This window comes from Pan paniscus, chromosome 11 (genome assembly GCF_029289425.2).
Source record: "Pan paniscus chromosome 11, NHGRI_mPanPan1-v2.0_pri, whole genome shotgun sequence".
Classification (NCBI taxonomy): domain Eukaryota; kingdom Metazoa; phylum Chordata; class Mammalia; order Primates; family Hominidae; genus Pan; species Pan paniscus.
Window position 1 is genome coordinate 27,114,834 of NC_073260.2, and position 18,890 is coordinate 27,133,723.

The 18,890-nt window shown below is 39.3% G+C and overlaps 1 protein-coding gene across 16 annotated transcripts in view; it reads left to right on the forward strand.

Annotated features, from left to right (window-relative positions):
- Window positions 1-18,890, forward strand: part of PTBP3 (polypyrimidine tract binding protein 3) — a 159,722-nt gene that overhangs the window by 60,874 nt on the left and 79,958 nt on the right. For 2 of the 16 annotated variants that reach the window (XM_063594262.1, XM_063594263.1), the window contains exon 1: window positions 11,244-17,165. The exons of the other annotated variants lie outside the window; for them this stretch is intronic. The gene's annotated coding sequence lies outside the window, so the exon portion shown is untranslated. Of the gene's footprint in view, window positions 1-11,243; window positions 17,166-18,890 lie in introns of those variants that run through there. 16 annotated transcript variants of the gene reach the window in all.

The window sequence follows — 18,890 nt, forward strand, 5'->3', positions numbered from 1 at the left end:
GGTCAGGCTGGTCTCAAACTCCTGACCTCGTGATCCACCCACCTTGGCCTCCCAAAGTGCTGGGATTACAGGCGTGAGCTACTGTGCCCGGCCCATAATGTTTTCTTACTATCCTTTTAATGTTGTAGGATCTGTAGTAATTTTCATCTTTGCAGTACCGATATTCATAATTGATATTTTCTTTTTTTCCTGATTGGTCTAGCTTTCAGTATTGTTGGTCTATTTGAAAAGCAGCTTTCGGTTTTATTCATTTCCTGTGTTGATTGATTCTTGAATTTCATCAGTTTTACTCTTTATTTCCTTCTTTCTATTTACATTGAGTTTAATTTGCTTTTCTTGACTTGATATCTTTCTTTTAGACAGGGTCTTGCTCTGTTGCCCAGGCTGGAGTGCAGTGGTGCAGTGGTGGATCCTGGGCTCAAGTGATCCTCCCACCTCAGCTCCCAAGTAGCTGGGACTACAGGCATGTACCATTGTGCCTCACTAATTTTTTTTCTTTTTCTTTTTCTTTTTTTTTTGGATACGGGGTCTCACTGTGTTGCCCAGGCTGGAGTGCAGTGATGCAGTCTCAGCTCACTGCAACCTCTGCCTCCTGGGTTTAAGCAGTCCTCCCACCGTGGCCAGCTAATGTTTTAAAAACATTTTTTGTAGAGATGGGGTTTTGTCATGTTACCCAGGCTGGTCTTGAACTCCTGGGTTCAAGTAATCCTCCTGCCTTGGCCTCCCAAAGTGCTGGGATTACAGGCGTGAACCACTGTTCCCGGCCTTTTTCTTTACTGTTTTTTTTTTTTTTTTTTTGAGATGGTGTCTCACTTTGTCGCCCAACCTGGAGTGCAGCGGCATGATCTCAGCTCACTGCAGCCTCTGCCTCCCGGGTTCAAGCGATTTTCCTGCCTCAGCCTCTCGAGTAGCTGGGATTACAGGTGCACACCACCATGCCCAGCTAATTTTTATATTTTTAGTAGAGACGGTGTTTCGCCATGTTGGCCACACCACTCTCGACCTCCTGACCTTAGCATTAAATGATTAATTAACTCACTGACCTCAAGTGATCCACCCGCCTCGGCCTCCCAAAGTCCTGGGATTACAGGCGTGAGCCACTGTGCCCAGCCTGATACCTTCTTTTTAAGCAGCTTAAAACAACATTTATTTGTTAGTATTAAAATTTGTTATCTGCCAGTGTCTGTGTGTCAGGAATCTGGGCGTGGGTTACTTGGGTTTTCTGGTTCTAGAACTTTTACAAGGTGCTGGTGGGTGCTGCAGTCATCTTCCAGGGAAGAATCCATGTTCAAGCTCACTTATGTGGTTGTTGGCAGGAGTCATCTCCTGGGCCTTTGAGCTAAAGGCCTTACTGGAAGCCACACTCAATTTCTTGCCATGTGCTTCTCTCCTTAGGGCAACTTGCTTCTTATAAATATGTAAAAAGAGAGTGAGAGAGTATGAGGTAAAAGTCTTTTGAAACCTAATTTCAGAAGTGGCATTCCGTCATTTTTGCTGTATTCTGTTCAGTAGAAGCGAGTCTTTAGGTGCAACCTATACTTTAGGAGAGAGAATTACACTTGGACATGAATTCTAGGAGATGGGGATCATTTGGCACCACCTTAGAAGTCTGCCTACCATGCCACAAGAGAAACTGGATGATCCAGGTGGAATGCATATGCTTAACTTTACTAGATGGTTCCAGAGTACTGTCTATTAATGTATGAGAGTTACCATTGTTAACAATGTATTGGCAACACTTGCTGTTGTGACTAGAGATCTTTTTTAATGTAATCATTTAATGATATAAATTTCCCTGTAAGCACGGCTTTAGCACTATCTCAAAATTTTTATCCTGTTTTCATTTTTATTCAGAGAAAATTAAATTCCAAGAAAGTAGAAGGAAGGAAATAATGAGTAACTTAGACCAAATGTACAAATTCCTTGAAAGACAAGGAACTGTTAGATGACCACAACTGACATGAGTTGGAAAGTGTTCCCTTCTGTTTGAAATAATTTGTGTAAGATTGGTATTATTTCTTTTAAAACTCTTTGATAGAATTCATCAGTGTAGCTATTTGTGAGTGTATTTTCTTTGTTGGAAGGTTTTAAATTATGAATTAAGTTTTTAAAACCATGTTATTCAGATGTTCTATTTCTTTCTTTTTTAAAATAGTTTTTTATTTTTATTTTTTGAGACAGGATTTCACCTTGTCACCCAGGCTGAAGTACAGTGGCGCTATCATAGCTCACTACAGCCTTGAACTGGGCTCAAGTGATCCTCCTCCTCAGCCTCCTGAGTACAAATTTTCTATTTCTTTAGCTGCATCCCACAACTTTTGATATGGCTGGGCTTTAATTTTCACTTAGTTCAAAATATTTTGTGTTCTTCCTTGGGACTTCTCTTTTGGCCCATGATTTTTTATAAATGTGTTTAATTTATAAATATTTTGGTTTTCCAGATATCTTTTTGTTACTGATTTTTTTTTTTTAAAGCTTACTACTTTGATCCGATAAGATGTTTTGTATCATTTCGGTCCCTTTATGTATCCAGAAGTTTGTTTTATGTTAAACATGGTTTGTCTTTATGAATGTTCTGTGTACACTTGAATGTGTAGTCTAATTTTGTTGGGTGTAGTGCCTTTTAAATGTCAGTGGGGGCCGGGGGCGGTGGCTCACGCCTGTAATCCCAGCACTTTGGGAGGCCAAGGTGGGCGGATCACGAGGTCAGGAGATCGAGACCATCCTGGCTAACACGGTGAAACTCCGTCTCTACTAAAAATACAAAAAATTAGCCGGGCATGGCAGCGTGTGCCTGTAGTCCCAGCTACCTGGGAGGCTGAGGCAGGAGAATGGTGTAAACCCGGGAGGCGGAGCTTGCAGTGAGCCGAGATCGCGCCACTGCACTCCAGCCTGGGTGACAGAGCAAGAGTCCGTCTCAAAAAAAAAAAAAAAAAATGTCAGTGGGACAGACTGGTTGAAATTCAGGTTTTTTGTATCTTTACTGATTTTTTATTCTGTTAATTAAAGAGAAGAGAAATATTGAAATTTCTGTCCGCAATTGTAGATTTGTGTATTTCTTTTTGTAGTTCTGTGAGGTGTTTCTTTTTTGTTTTTTTGTTTTGTTTTGTTTTGTTTGAGACAGGGTCTCGCTCTCTAGCCCAGGCTCTCTTCTAGGCTTAAGGGATCCTCCCGCCTCCGCCTCCTGAGTGGCTGGGACTGAAGGTACACACCGCTGTCTCTGGCTAATTTTTAAATTTTTGTAGAGATGAGTCCTTGTTCTGTTGTGCAGGCTGATCTCAAACTTCTGGGCTCAAGCGAACCTCCCACTTTGACCTCTCAAAGTGCTGGGATTACAGGCACGAGCTACTGCATCCAGCTGTTCTGTCAGTTTTTGCTTTACGTGTTTTGAAGCTCAGTTACTAGATGTATTCACATTTAGGAGTGTTATATCTTGATGAGTTGACCTTTTGTCTCCTTGTGAAATATACATTTTTATCTCAGTAATAGTTCCTATCCTGAAGTGTACTTTGTCTAATGTTAATGTAGCCATTCCAGCTTTCTTATGATTGGTATTTGTGTGGTATACATTTGTCCCTCTTGTCCTTGGGAGATTGGTCCAGTACTTCCCAAGGACCCCAAAATTTGTGGATGCAGAGGCTGAAGTCTTTTATATAAAAGAGAGCAGTATTTGCATATAACTTATAGCACATCCTGCTGTATACTTTAAATCACTTCTAGATTACTTAGAATGCCTAATACAGTGCTTACACATAACCTCATTTGCGTGGATTCATTTAAGGTAGTATTTGGCACATGGCAAATTCAACTTTTGCTTTTTGTAACTTTGTGGAACATTTTTTCCCAAATGTTTTCCGTCGTCAGTTGGTTCATCCATGGATGAATTCATCGGTATGGAGAGCTGACTGTATTTTTTTCCTATTCCTTTTCCTTTTCTTTTAATCTATCTATGTTTAAGATAGGTTAAAGAACAGTTGAGCCAAAGACAACAAATGGCGAGATGGTGGACTTAAATCTACTTAAAAGGATTAGCTTCCAAAAGACTTGGGCTTTGCTTTCTCTTTGCTCACTCTGATAAAAGTGAGCTGCCATGTTGTAAGTTATCTTATGGACAGGCCCATGTACAAACTGAGTCCTGCCAGCAACCACTTGAGTAAGTGTGGAAGTGGATCCTTCATGTGTTCTGTTAAGCCTTGAGATGATGCCGGTCTGTGATAGACTCTCCAGAGGACCTAGCTAAGCCGTGTCCAGGTTTCTGACTTCTACAAATTAAGTTACAAAATATTTGTTTTTTCCAGCTGCTAAATTTTGGAGTAATTAGTTATCCAGGCATGGATAAACAATACAGCTGCCTGCTCACAATGGTGAATAAATGTTGAAGAAATGAATATAAAAATAACTTATTAGGCTGGGTGTAGTGGCACACACCTGTAGTCCCAGTGCTTTGGTAGGTTGAGGTAGGAGGATTATTCGAGCCCTTGAGAGGAGGTTACTGTGAGCTGTGATTACATCACTGCATTCCAGCCCGGGTGACAGAGCGAGACCCTGTCTCTTAAAAGAAAAAAAGTCTTATTAATGTCAGAGTAAGATTATGTAAGTGCAAGTACTTTTTTGTTGTAAATTACTATGGGTAAGACTTTCTTATATGATCATGTTATCTTTATCTGATAGCTTACCATAGTGTGTACATACCACATATGTACTTTGATTTTCCTTTTCCTTTTTTTTTTCTTTGAAACAGTGTCTCGCTGTCACCCAGTCTGGAGTGCAGTGGCACAATTTCAGCTCACTGCAGCCTTGACCTCCTGAGCTCAAGCAGTCTTCCCACTTCAGCCTCCTGAATAGCTGGGAATACAGGCATGCACCACCATACCTGGCTAATTTTTGTGTATTTTGTAGAAACAGGGTTTCGCCATGTTGCTTGGGCTGGTCTCCAACTCCTGGACTCAAGTGATGTGCCCACCTTGGCCTCCCAAAGTTCTGGGATTACATGCATGAGCCACTGTGCCCGGCCTGCTTTTTAACAGTTTATTTTTTCTTAGTGTACTAATGTGGTGAATTTCATTGATTTATTATTTTTTTAAAAAATTTTATTTTAATATAAAATTACAGAAAGATTATAAGAAGAGTACAAAGAACTCGTATATCCTTTACCCAGTTCATATTTGCACAATTTTTCATTTGTTTATCATTTCCCCCAATTGTCTTACCATTTCCCCTTCCATATATAGTCTTTCTGTAGATGTAAACGCACACACACACGTCCTTTTTTTTTTTTTTTTTTTAAAAACAAACAAAAAAACAAGATCTCGTTCATTCAGTGGTATGAACACAGATCACAGCAGCCTTGATCTCCTGGGCTCAAGTGATCCTCTTGTCTCAGTCCTTGAACAGCTGGGGACCACAGGCATGCACCACCACGCTCAGTGAATTGTTGTTGTTATTGTTATTGTTGTTTTGTAGATACAGGGTCTCACTATGTTGCCCAGCCTGGTCTCGAACTCGTGGCCTTAAGTGATCCTCCTGCCTTAGCTTCCCCACTTTTTTTTATGTCTTAATCACTTGGTTAAGGTGATTTTCTGCCAGGCTTTTCCATTGTAAAGTTACCAATTTTCTTTTCGTAATCAATGATTTGTTGGAAGATGCTTTGAGACTATAGTTTATTCTTTAACCCCTAAATATTTCTGAGTGTATTACCTATAAACAAAGAATTTCCCATTCATTACTGTGATACAGTTAACAAAATCAGGAAATTAATCTGAAATAGGTCCTCAGTCTTTTTGTTTCATTACATTGACTCTTTTTTTCTTTTTAAAATAAAGATGTGGGATTTCACTATGTTGCCCAGGCTGAAGTGAAGTGGCTACTCACAGGCACGATCCTAGAGCACTGCAGCCTCCAACGTCCTGGGCTCTGATGATCCTCTTGCTTCAGCCTCCCATGTAGCTGGGACTACAGGCATGAGTCACCACACCCGGCTAATTAAAAAACCGTTTTTTTTTCAGAGACAGGGTTTTGCTCTTGTCCAGGCTGGTCTCAGACTCCTGGCCTTAAGCTATCCTGCCTCATCCTCCCAAGTTGCTGGGATTACAGGCCTGATACGCTGTGCCTGGCTAGCAAATCTGTTTCAGAGTACAGTTGTCCCTCAGTATCTGGGGGGGCCAAAATCCATGCATACTCAAGTTCTCCAGTTGGCTCTGTATAGGTGAAGTCTGCCTGCATGTATAAAAAGTCAACCTTCATATAACTGGGTTTTGCATCCTGGGAGTACTGTATTTTTGATCCTCATTTGGACTGGGGCAGTTCAAACTCACTCATGTTGTTCAGGGTCAACTGTATTTCCATATAACTTAACTCAGTTCCTTCTGAATACTTTAAGTCATCTCTAGGTTATTTATAATATGATTTAATGCTATGTAAATAGTTGTTATGCTGTATTCCTTAGGGAATAATGACAAAAAAAAGTCTGTACATGTTTATACAGATGCAGTTTTTTTCCAAATATTTTCAATCTGTGATTGTTTGAATCTACAGATGCAGAACCCATGGATACGGTGGGCCAATCGTATATTAAAAAAAAAAAACAAAAAACATTTTCCACCATAACTGCAACTGCCCTGGCCCTTAATCCGGATTATCATCACAACTTCCTAACCAGAGTCCTTCCCTCTTTGTCTTGTTAAAGACTGTTTTTAACACAGCAGCCAGAGTGATCCTTTAAAAAAGCAAATTGATCTTTTCACTCCTGTTCAAAACTCTCTTTCCCTCATTTCGCTCGGAGTAAGATTCTTTAGAATGGCCGTTAAGGCCCTGCATGCTATGACACACCTTGTCTCTAATCTCTTTACTTCTCTCCTTGCTCATTCTCTTTCAGCCATAATTGCCTCCTTACTGTTTTTCCAGAACATGCAAGGCATTTTGTTTCCTCTACCTACAACATTCTTCCCTCAGATATCTACGTGCTTACTCCTTACTACTTGTAAGACTTTGGTTAAATGCCGTTTTCTCTTAAGTCGTACCTTGCTGTCCTATTTGAAATTGAAATTCTTTTCACCTCTGGCACTCCTGATGCTTTTTCTCCTACTTTTTAAGAAGCACTTAAGACTTTAGGACATAATACATAATTTACTTACTTTGATTATTATGTTTCTTTGTGCAAGATTGTAAGCTCCATTAAGGTAAGGGCAGGGATTTTCGTTTGTTCCCTAATCTTCCCCAGTGGTTAAAGGCCTGGCACATAGCTGGTGGCTCAGTAAATATTTATCGAATTTGTTGAATGAATGAATATTACTGCTAACACATTTATACATACTGAATTCAATATGTATGGGCTATACCTGTATGGTAAGAACTGAATAAATATTCAAATGAATGTCTTTTTGATTGGATATCATGAATTAGAAGGCTTTTTAGAGGAATTACTTGCAGTCATTAAAGAAAGTATTCAATATGCTGTCTTCAAAAAAAGTGTTGATATTTTGTTGTTAAGATGTCCATATAAAATGAAGGCAGTCAGAATCATTTTATTGAAACTGTGTCCAAACAGTAGTTTTTAAACATTGCCACAGCTGCTCATTGAAAAAATTTCCTCTACCTTTAACTATTCTTTTTTGTTCCCACTGCCCTAGAATCTCAACAGTGGCAGTCATGGAATGAAAATGTCACAAATGAACAATTTGGTAACTATTCTTTAGAGAATATTTAGGGATAATCACACTCAGTAGATGAAAGGTGTTGATGGGGCCACAGTGTATGTGAGAATGTGATCTCATTCAAATGGGTCAGTCAGTAGAGTTACCAATAGCAAATGTCTTTAGGTTTAGATGTGTTTATAGTTACAGGAGGCTATGGAAACGTGAATGTTAAAAGGCTAAATGTCTAAAACAAAACAAAACCCTTGGAGTTTCAGGTAGTGCCACGCAATGAATGCAAACCCCCTATTGACTGTTGTTTATTCCTTTATCTCTATAGTTATTACTCAATTTTTTTTTTTTTTTTTTTGAGACGGAGTCTCTCTCTGTCGCCCAGGCTGGAATGCAGTGGCACAATCTCAGCTCACTGCAGCCTCCACCTCCCTGGTTCAACCAATTCCCCTGCCTCAGCTACTCAAGTAGCTGGGATTACAGGCGTCCACCACCACGCCCAGCTAATTTTTCTGTATTTTTAATAGAGACGGGGTTTCATCATGTTGGCCAGACTGGTCTTAAACTCCTGACCTCAGGCGGTCCGCCCGCCTTGGCCTCCCAAAAGTGCTGGGATTACAGGAGTGAGCCACCACACCCGGCCTGTTACTTATTTTTTAAGAAAAAAAGTTTTGAACATCGATTATATATGAAACATTGTAGTAGGTTCTGTAGAGGAGTATATAAAGGTAAGTAATCAGGAGACCATAATCAATACATGCATATGGTGTAGTGAAACTCCATATAAATATCACTTTTATTTCTGTTTTTGGAAAAACTTAGAGCAGAACCAGTATGAGTTTTCTGTCCTGGGAAGTGTTCACACGGGGTCACTAGACTATCTGTTAGAAAAAGGTAGGACTTGGATATTTCAGTATTTAAGATGCTATTAATTTTAAAAAAAAGGTCTAGGATTCTGGAAAATTATGAAGTAGTTTTTTGATAGCCTCTTTTGTATAGTCATGTAGTATCTTGATAGATTAAAACAAATATCTTTTCTTGAATTTTATATGCATTTTAGATACATGAAGTTTAACCATGAATTAATGGTTTATTTTCAGAATCATCCGTACATGTTACTTCAACGTCTTTAATGCTAAATAAAACCAATTCCTATCAAATTTGATGATGAAACACTTATTTGTGCTGTTTAATTACAGTATTTCTTTGCTTTGTTAGCCCCGTGAATTATGCATCAGCAGGCGAGAGCTTCAGTAATTGATTCTTGAGCCAGTAAAGCTGATTGGTGTGCTGACTTAGCCAGAGAGCTGACAAGTCCACAGAGCAACTGCTGGACTTATGTAAATTTGCTGTGTGTTTCTAAGGACAGTCTCCTTAGAAACACACAGTGTTGTTTGCAGCCAGCACCTGCCCCGCCACTCCCCCATGTCTTCACATTTTGCTAGTTAAGGCCTTCTTTTGTATACATTAATTTGTTTACCCGTGGTACAGTCTTTTTTCTTTTGGTCGTCTGCATTCACTTGTCCAAGTTTTCCTTCCTTTTAAAAATGTCTTCATTCTGCTTGATTATCTTCCATTCTTCCCTTAAACCGTAATCTGTTATCATAGCAGTCAAACCTTACGGAAAATTGCTTTTGAGACACTTAGGATATAAATATTAAGTATAATTTTGAGAAATCCTTTTCATTTTATATTGAAGTAGTCTGTAATTAAATGCAGTGATATGTTTTCGGGAGAAAGAATTTATGTCTAGGAAAGAAAATTTTTTTTTTTTTTTTTTTTTTTTTTAAATAAAAGGAGTAGGTTTAACATTGGCCAGGTGCAGTGGCTCAAGCCTGTAATTCCAACACTTTGGGAATCCTAGGCCAGAGGATCTCTTGAGCCCAGGAGTTTGAGACCAGCCTGGACAACGAAGTGAGACCACATCCCTACAAAAAATAAAAAAAATTAGCCGGGCATGGTGGTGCATGCCTCTAGTCCTAGCTACACAGGAGACCAAGGCAGGAGGATGGCTTGAGCCCTGATTATGCCGCTGTACTCCATCCTGGGTGATGGAGCAATACCCTGTCTCAAAAAAAGGGAATGTTTAAAGCAGGGCTTCCCTGGGCCACATTGGAAGAAGAATTGTCTTATGCCACACATAAAATACACTAACACTAACGATAGCTGATGAGCTAACAACAACAACAACAAAACACCAAAAATATCTTAATGTTTTAAGAAAGTTTATGAATTTGTGTTGGGCGGCACTCAAAGCCATCCTGTGCCGCATGTGGCTCATGGGCTGCATGTTGGACAAGGTTGGTTTAAAGTAATAATACAGAACTAATAACTCTGTTTTTCTCATCTTTTACAGTGTTTTACAAAGTAGTGTGACTCTTGGGATTTAGGCTTCATAATATCAAAAAAGCCTTTGTTTTCTGTAATTTGAAAGTGAGTTCTTGGGAAAAAACTTGGCTAGAAAATTGTGGTTATCAGAATTATTTTTTATGACTAATTTTCAAATGTAAGTTTCTTTTGTTCTCTTTGTCTTTTGTTTGTCATATTCTGAAATTATTAGGGGGAGAAAGTTACCAGCTTTTAAAAGTGTCATAATTGCTTCAGAAACGTCTTGTTTATTTTATATAAAGAATGATAAAACATTTCCCGGAATGAAACTTTATGATCTTATTTATCTTTTTTATTTTTTATTTTGGGACAGGGTCTCCCTTTGTCACCCAGGCCAAAGTGCAGTGGCATGATCTTAGCTCACAGAACCTCGACCTCCTGGCTCAATCAGTCCTCCCACCTCAGCCCCCCAAGTAGCTGGTACTACAGGTGTGTGGTACTATGCCCGGCTAATGTTTTGTGTTTTTGGTAGAGATGGGATCTCATTCTGTTGCCCAGGCTGGTCTCGAACTCCTGAGCTCAAGTGATCCCCCCACCTTGGCCTCCCAAAGTGCTGGGATTACAGGCATGAGCCACCGCGCCTGGCAAATATCTTATATTTTAATTGTTCTTGATGTGTAATAAGACAATAAAAATAGCAATTCCAACACTTCAGTTGATACTAGGGTCCCCTTTACTTATGTGTTATTTTAGGCATGTTTTATTCTTTTCAAAAAGCTCTTCCTAATATCATTGAAATAGAATTGAAGTAGAATTATCAAATGTAATTGTTTATTTTGAAGACTTTGCAACTTTCACCATATCCTTATAAATAGAGTTTATATTTTGAATGTGACAGTTAAGATGTTGCATTCATTTAACTACAAATTTGGCCAGCACTTTGGGAGGCCAAGGTGGGTGGATCACCTGAGGTCAGGAGTTTGAGACCAGCCTGACCAACATGGCAAAACCCTGTCTCTACTAAAAATACAAAAATTAGCCGGGCATGGTGGTGTGTGCCTGTAATCCCAGCTACTTGGGAGGCTGAGGCAGGAGAATCGCTTGAACCCGGGAAGCAGAGGTTGCAGTGAACCCAGTAGCGCCACTGCACTGCATCCTGGGTGACAGAGCAAGACTCTGTCTCAAAAAAAAAAAAAAAATATATATATATATATATATACAAATTTAAATTAATTTTCTGGTTTTTCTGTACTTGAATATTTGATCATATTTTCAGACTACTGTTTTTCTTTACAGATGGAAGTCCAATGGTAATTCAGAGGTTAAGAATAGTGTTTTTTTTTTTTGCCCAGGCACAGTGGTTTAGGCCTCTAATCGCAGCACTTTGGAAGGTCGAGGCGGGCAAATAGCTTGAGCCCAGGAGACCAGCTTGGGCAACATGGTGAAACCCCATCTCTACAAAAAAAATACAAAAATTAGCTGGGCATGGTGGTGTGCATCTGTGGTCCCTGCTACTCAGGAGGCTGAGGTGGAAGGATCGCTTGAGCCTGGGAGGTTGAGGCTGCAGTGAGCTGTGATCATGCCACTGCACTTCAGCCTAGGCGACAGAGTGAGACCTTGTCTCAAAAAAAAAGTTTAAAAAATATTAAGCAAATTAATAATTTTGTTATATTTATTTAACCATGTGAAGAATTAGGCCAACAGTGATGTTATGAGACAAGGTGCTTGCAAGACTGCCCTTAGATCTGACACCAATTGCAAGTGTAGGGGATTCCCGAAGCTACCCACAGGTTCAATAATTTGCTAGAAAGACTCACAGAAGTCACTGAAAGCTTTTTATTTATTTTTATTTTTATTTTTATTTTTTGAGACAGAGTCTCGCTCTGTCGCCCAGGCTGGAGTGCAGTGGCGCGGTCTCGGCTCACTGCAAGCTCCGCCTCCTGGGATCATGCCATTCTCCTGCCTCAGCCTTCCGAGTAGCTGGAACTACAGGCGTCTGTCACCACGCCCGGCTAATTTTTTGTATTTTTGGTAGAGACAGGGTTACACCGTGTCAGCCAGGGTGGTCTCTATCTCCTGACCTCATTATCCGCCCCCCTCGGCCTCCCAAAGTGCTGAGATTACAGGCGTGAGCCACCGCCCCGGCCGAAAGCTCTTATACTCACAGCATGGTTTGCTAGAGGGAAAGGACACAGATTAAAATCAAGCCTAGGGAAGAAATGCCTAAGGCAGGGTCCTGGGAAGTACTGTTGTCAAGTGGACACATTACTTCCCCAGCATCAGTGTGTGGCAGTAGGCAAGCAGTATTATCAACCAGGGAAACTCACTGGAGCCTTGGCGTTTACAGTTTTTGTTGGAACTCTATTATATAGGCATAAATAATTTATTGTTCATGAGGCTGATTTCAGTCTAGTTTCCAGCCCCTTCAGGTGTGACCCAAAGCTCCTACCCTAAATCACATTGTCGATCTTTCTGGCATGGCTATTCCTTTCCCTATGACTGTCTGGTGACCCAAGGCCACTAGGCAGAAAAAAAAAAAAAAGTCCTTTCAGGCATGATATTTCAAGGACTTAGAGATTACCTCTAGGAAGGAAAGGGCAAAAGCCACACCATTCTTTGGACAAGGTAAGTTTTTTACTACACAAACTGTGGGCCATATTAAAATAAGGCAGTCATTTGCTAATTTTAACAGTATTTGAAAAACTCCTGTAAAAATAAAAATGCTTCTTAGTCATCACCTGTAGTGCAGTAGTAACTCGAAGTTACCCTACATTTTGCTATAGGAATTTGAGATTTCTTGTAGTTTTATCTTTTCCTCAAAAAAGAAAAGTTGTCTGTTTCACTTCTGAATATTTATCCTGAAAAAATGCTATATTAAAGACAAAACACTATAATTTAAAATAGGGGAATAGTTAAGGATGTTGTTATAGAATTTTAATAATCTACTAAAAATAATTGTGATGCAGCCTGGGCAAAATAGCAAGAGTCTACAAAAAAATAAAAAATAAGCGATCAATCAGTAAAGTATAATAAAAAAAATTTTTCTGTCTACAAAAATTAAAAAATCAGCCGGGCAAAGTGATGCATGCCTCTAGTCCTAGCTACATGGGAGGCCAAGGTGTGAGGATTGCTTGACCTGGAAGGTTGAGGCTACAGTGAGCTATGATCATCCCACTGCAGTCCAGCCTGAGTGACAGAACGAGACTCTGTCTCACAAAAATAAATAAATGAATAGTGACAGACTAACAACATGGAGAAAGCTTATCAGTTAAAAGGATAATAGAGCGGAGCATAGATTCATATTATAACTTTGTAAAATTCATATTAAGATGAATGACTTATCAAAATGAAATATGATCCAGCTATTTCACATTTATAGATTTATTCTGAGATAACTGGATAAGTAGGTAAAGATGCTTAAATAAGGTGATTACAGTGAAAATTTTTCCATTTTTTTCTCTAAACAAATCTCATCACAGTGTTCACAGGAAAAATTCAAATGCATAGGCAGATACATGCTTTATTCTTTTTCTGAAAGGTTAACCATAAATGAGACTTTAATAAATGTCCCATACAATTCTGTACAATTGGACTCTGGTACTAAAAATGGATACATTTTTTTTTTTCCTCCTAAGACAGAGTCTGACTCTGTTGCCCAGGCTGGAGTGCAGTGGTGTAATCTCGGCTCACTGCAACCTCTGCCTCCTGGGTTCAAGTGATTCTCGTGCCTCAGCCTCCCGAGTAGCTGAGATTACAGGCATGCACCACCATACCTGGCTAATTTTTGTATTCTTAGCAGAGACAGGGTTTCACTGTGTTGGCCAGGCTGGTCTTGAACTCCCGACCTCAAGTGATCCGCCTGCCTTGGCCTCCCAAAGTGCTGGGATTACAGGTGTGAGCCACTTTGCCCAGCCTGTAGTATTGATTGATTGATTGAGACGGAGTCTCACTCTGTCGCCCAGGCTGGAATATAGTGGTGTGATCTTGGCTCACTGCAACCTCTGCCTCCCAGGTTCAAGTTATTCTCCTGCCTCAGCCTTCCGAGTAGCTGGGGCTAGAGTTGCACACCACCACACCTGGCTAATTTTTGTATTTTTAGTAGAGACGGGGTTTCACCATATTGGTCAGGCTGGTCTTGAACTCCTGACCTCATGATCTGCCTGCCTCAGCCTCCCAAAGTGCTGGGATTACAGGCGTGAGCCACCGCGCCCAGCCTGTAGTATTTATTTTCAAGCTGCCCATGCGATTGTATTGATTAGCCAAGGCAGAGGGCTGTTAATCTTGTACCTGATACTCTGCTATAGGCTCTGGAAGAATATAATCTAGTATAAGGCACAAATAAGAGACCTCAAGGTATCTGAGAACTAACTTTGTGTACATATTTGACAAAATTACGTTATTGATAATTATACATACAGGAAGAATATATCATGTGAATGAACTAACATTCTGGAACCATACACATTTTAATGTTGAAAGATGATAAAAATTAAGTTGAACCTTTTCACTTGGGATAGAAAAATTCTCAAGGATGTGGTGCCATTTTATCTGTGACTAGTAGATAGGATTGGGTATGTAGCAAAGGGATAGTGCTTGAAGCAGGATAATATCATAAAAAGATGCAGAATAAGTATGATTTATTTGGAGAAAATTACATGACAGGGGAGTGTTACTGTGAGCAAGAGATCCAGATTAGAAAGATTGTTTCATTGCCATCACAGGACATTTAGACTTGATTCAGTAACCAGTGGGATAATTTCACATTAATGGTTGATTGGAAATTTATTTGGTAGGAAACTAGGTAACAGTTTATCGAATGAGAAAAAAATAGAAAAAAAACATGAGTAACTTACTTTTTTCCCCAAATTGAAACTGAAATGGCATGTGTGCATTAAGAAGAATATAGTCAGGCTGGGCGTGGTGGCTCACGCCTGTAATCCCAGCACTTTAGGAGGCAGAGATGGGCAGATCACTTGAGGTCAGGAGTTCGAGACCAGCCTGACCAACAGGGTGAAACCCTGTCTCTACCAAAAATGCAAAAATTAGCTGGGTGTTGTGGGCGGACATCTGTAATCCCAGCTGCTCAGGAGGCTGAGACACGAGAATCATTGGAACCTGGGAGGCGGAGGTTGCAGTGAGCTAAGATCGTGTCACTGTACTCCAGCCTGGGTGACAGAGCAAGACCTTGTCTCCAAAAAAAAAAAAAAAAGATGAAGAATATAGTCAGCTTTTGGGATTCTTAGCCCTTGTCTGGGGCCTGTGTTAACAGTTTAACACCTCCTCTAGGTGCCTTTCTGGTGATCTCAAGTGTCTCTAACTCTAAGATAAAGTGCTTTCCTGTACATTTCTTCTTTCCAGTTTTTGTATGTCAAAAATATGAAAAGAGTTGGTTCCTCACAGCAGGTAACTTGTTTGGATGGTAGAAAGGTGTTTGCGCTTTTGACTTCTCAAATGTTTGACTTTCAAGATACTGCCGTATTCTTTTTTCTCGTCAATTTTTCCTTTAACTCTTTTGGTAGATTTCTTATTTGCCTTTCCCTTGAGCTGTTGTATCCCTTTATAGTTTTGTTGTAGAGAGGGTATTAGGTCAATGTTTTTTTTCATTTTACAAAAAGCTATTTGCTGTCAATTGAAATTTGTGTAGTTTCTGGTATATGTTATCTGCGTTTTGTAATGTTCCTTTCTTTTCTTTTTGTTCTGCTTATCTTTGAAGGGATGCCTTCTGGACCACTGTTGTACAGAAGCACAGTGTTGAGGATGATCTGTAACAGCGGGCTGTGGCAGGGTTGAACACAGGTGTTAGTGATGACTGTTAGTGAAGACAGCAGGACTCTCAAGCCAGTAGGAATCCTTTGGCTCAGAATGAAGTACCTGTTGTCCTATATTTTATTTTTTAATTTTAATTTTATTAAACTTTTCAAACAATTAGCGATGCATGGCAAGTTATAAAGATACTACAGAAAGGTCTTGTGTGCCCCTCACTAAGTTTCCTCCAGTGGTTACATCTTATATAATTATAGTACGCCATCAAAACAGAAGCATTGGTATTGGCACAGTGCCTGTATATAGTTCTGTTTGATCTTATTGCATATGTAGATTCACATAACTACCATCACAGTCAGGATATAGAACTAATCCATCACCACAAAGATCTCCTTATGGTACCATTTATAATCACCTACCACCTCCACCCAACCATCTCTATCTCCTGGCAACCACTAATCTGTTTTCCATCTCTATAATTTTTGTCATTTTGAGAATACTGTAGGTGAAATCATAGAGCATATTATCTTTTGAGGTTGCTAAGTGTATGTTTAGTTTTTCTGTTTGTTTTTGTTTTTTTTTTTTTCAGAAAACACCAAACTACTTTCCAGAGTGTCTGTACCATTTTACATTGCTACCAGCAATGTATGAGAGATCTATTTTTTCCACATCCTGGTCTGCATTTGATATTGTAACTTTTTATTTTAGGTGTTCTGATAGTTAAGTGGTAGTATCATGGTCTTAATTTTTCCTTGAAGTGGCTTTTGATTTGCATTTCCTTAATGACTAATTAGGTTGAGCATCTTTTCATGTACTTACTGGCCTTCTTTGGAGAAATACCTTTTCAAATCCAATGGGTTGTCTTTTTTTATTGTTGATCTTAAGGGTTCTTAGGTGTTCTAGGTACCAGTTTCTTGTGAGATGCGTGACTTGTAAATACTTTCTTCCATTCTCCATGTTGTCTTTTTATTCTCTTGATGGTGTTCTTTGAAATACAAAAGTTTTTATATTTGACAAAGTTCAGTTTATTTATTTATTTATTTATTGCCATTCGTGCTTTTGGTTTTGATAATCCATTTTTTTTGTTTTTATTTTTATTTACTTAGAGATGGGGTCTCCCTATGTTGCCCACGTTGGTCTTGAACTCTTGACCTCAAGTGATCCTCCCTCCTTGGCCTCCCAAGTGCTGGGAATACAGGTGTGAGCCACTGTGCCCAGGTTTTTGTACCCCATATAAATGCAACAATATAGCGTGTATTCTTTGTGACTTTTTTTTTTTTTTTCTTTGAGACGGAGTCCCGCTTTGTCGCCCAGGCTGGAGTGCAGTGGCGTGATCTCAGCTCACTGCAATCTCTGCCTCCCGGGTTCACGCCATTCTCCTGCCTCAGCCTCCTGAGGAGCTGGGACTACAGGCACCCGCCACCACACCAGGTTGATTTTTTGTATTTTTAGTAGAGACGGGGTTTCACCATGTTAGCCAGGATGGTCTTGATCTCCTGACCTTGTGATCCGCCCGCCAAGGCCTCCCAAAGTGCTGGGATTACAGGTGTGAGCCACCACGCCCGGCCGTGACTGATGTTTTAGGTTTGTGAGATTTATCTGTGTTATGTGGAGCCGTAGTTCATTCTCATTGTTGTATAGTCATTGCATGCATTTACAAACATTTACTCAGTTATTCTGCAGTTGATGGCATTTAGTTGATTCCAGTTTGACGAGTACAAATAATGCTGCTGAAGACAATCTTATATGTCTAGGTGCACACAAGCAGGCAATATCTTGGGGTTTATGCATCGGAGTAGGCTGTGTAAGGATCCTAGGATATTCATATATTTGACTTTAATAGATTGGATCAGACAGTTTTCCAAGTGGTACCAGTTTACACTCCCACTAAATTATACTTAACTCCCATATAAGAGTTTTTGTCACCCCACATTATTACTAACATGATATTGTCAATCTTTTTAATTTTACAGTATTTCATTGTGGTTTTAACTTGCATTTCCCTGATGACCAATGAGGATGCGGTCAAATATCTTTAGTTTGATTGGATATGGTATTAGTCATTTATAAGTTGTTTAAAAAAACATTTATTTCTTGTTCACTTACAATGGTGGTAGCTGTTATGGAGCTACACTTGTTATTCTGAGAATCAGGCTGAAAGAGTACCTCCTATTTGAGATATGCTCTTATTTCAGAGGGAAAGAGAAAAAACTGGCAGAAATGACTGATTTTTGAAGTTACTGTTTGGATTAAGTATAGGTCATGTCCATTCATGTTCCATTTGCCAAAGGATATTACAAAACTGTGTTGTCAATGGGGGGAGGGAGTTATACTCCTCCCACTGGAGGCATTGCAAGTCACATGGCCATGGATGGGGATGAATAATTCTTGTTCAGGAAAAGGAGAGGGTACAAATACTCTGGAACAGTGACATAGTCCACCACTTTGTGAGATGGCTGTTAAAGTCTCTTGTCATTTTTCTGTTATCTTGGGTTTTTCTTACTGATTTCTAGTGTTTTGTTTTTCCTTTTTTCTTTTTCTTAGTACGTGCTGGATATAAACCCTTTGTTGGTTTTACATATCGCAGATATCTTCTTATTCCATGACTTGTCTGTTTATTCTCCTAATGATGTCTTTTGTTAAATAAAATTGTTAATTTTAATGTTATCTCGGTTATCAGTATTTTTGCTTTATACTTGTGCTTTTTGTTATTCTTGAAAAAATACATTTCTGCAAATCTCGAAAGAGCTAAAGTGACCACCTTCAAGTGGTTTCTAACTTTATATTAACTTGATTTATAGGTAGAAACATACTGATGCTAACTCATATGTGTGGAAGGTATAATATGTTAGTAATGCATTTAACCAAATTCCTCATATATAAAAATCATGTTGAGTATGTTTTAATTTTTACTATTAATACATTTAAAGCTGTGAAAATGTGTCTTTATCTACAGGTAGCCAGCAAACCACAGTCTGTTAATTATCATATGTAGCCTGATAATATCTACATCTCAGATTTTATTAGGAAGACCTGTGCTTTAAGTGAGGCCTTAATCTTGATTTTTCTGGGAGTTGAGATTTTCATTTTTCTTTTATCCTGCTTACTTAAATCCTTCTTCTTATTCCCAGATGTCTCTATAAACTTCCGGTGAAA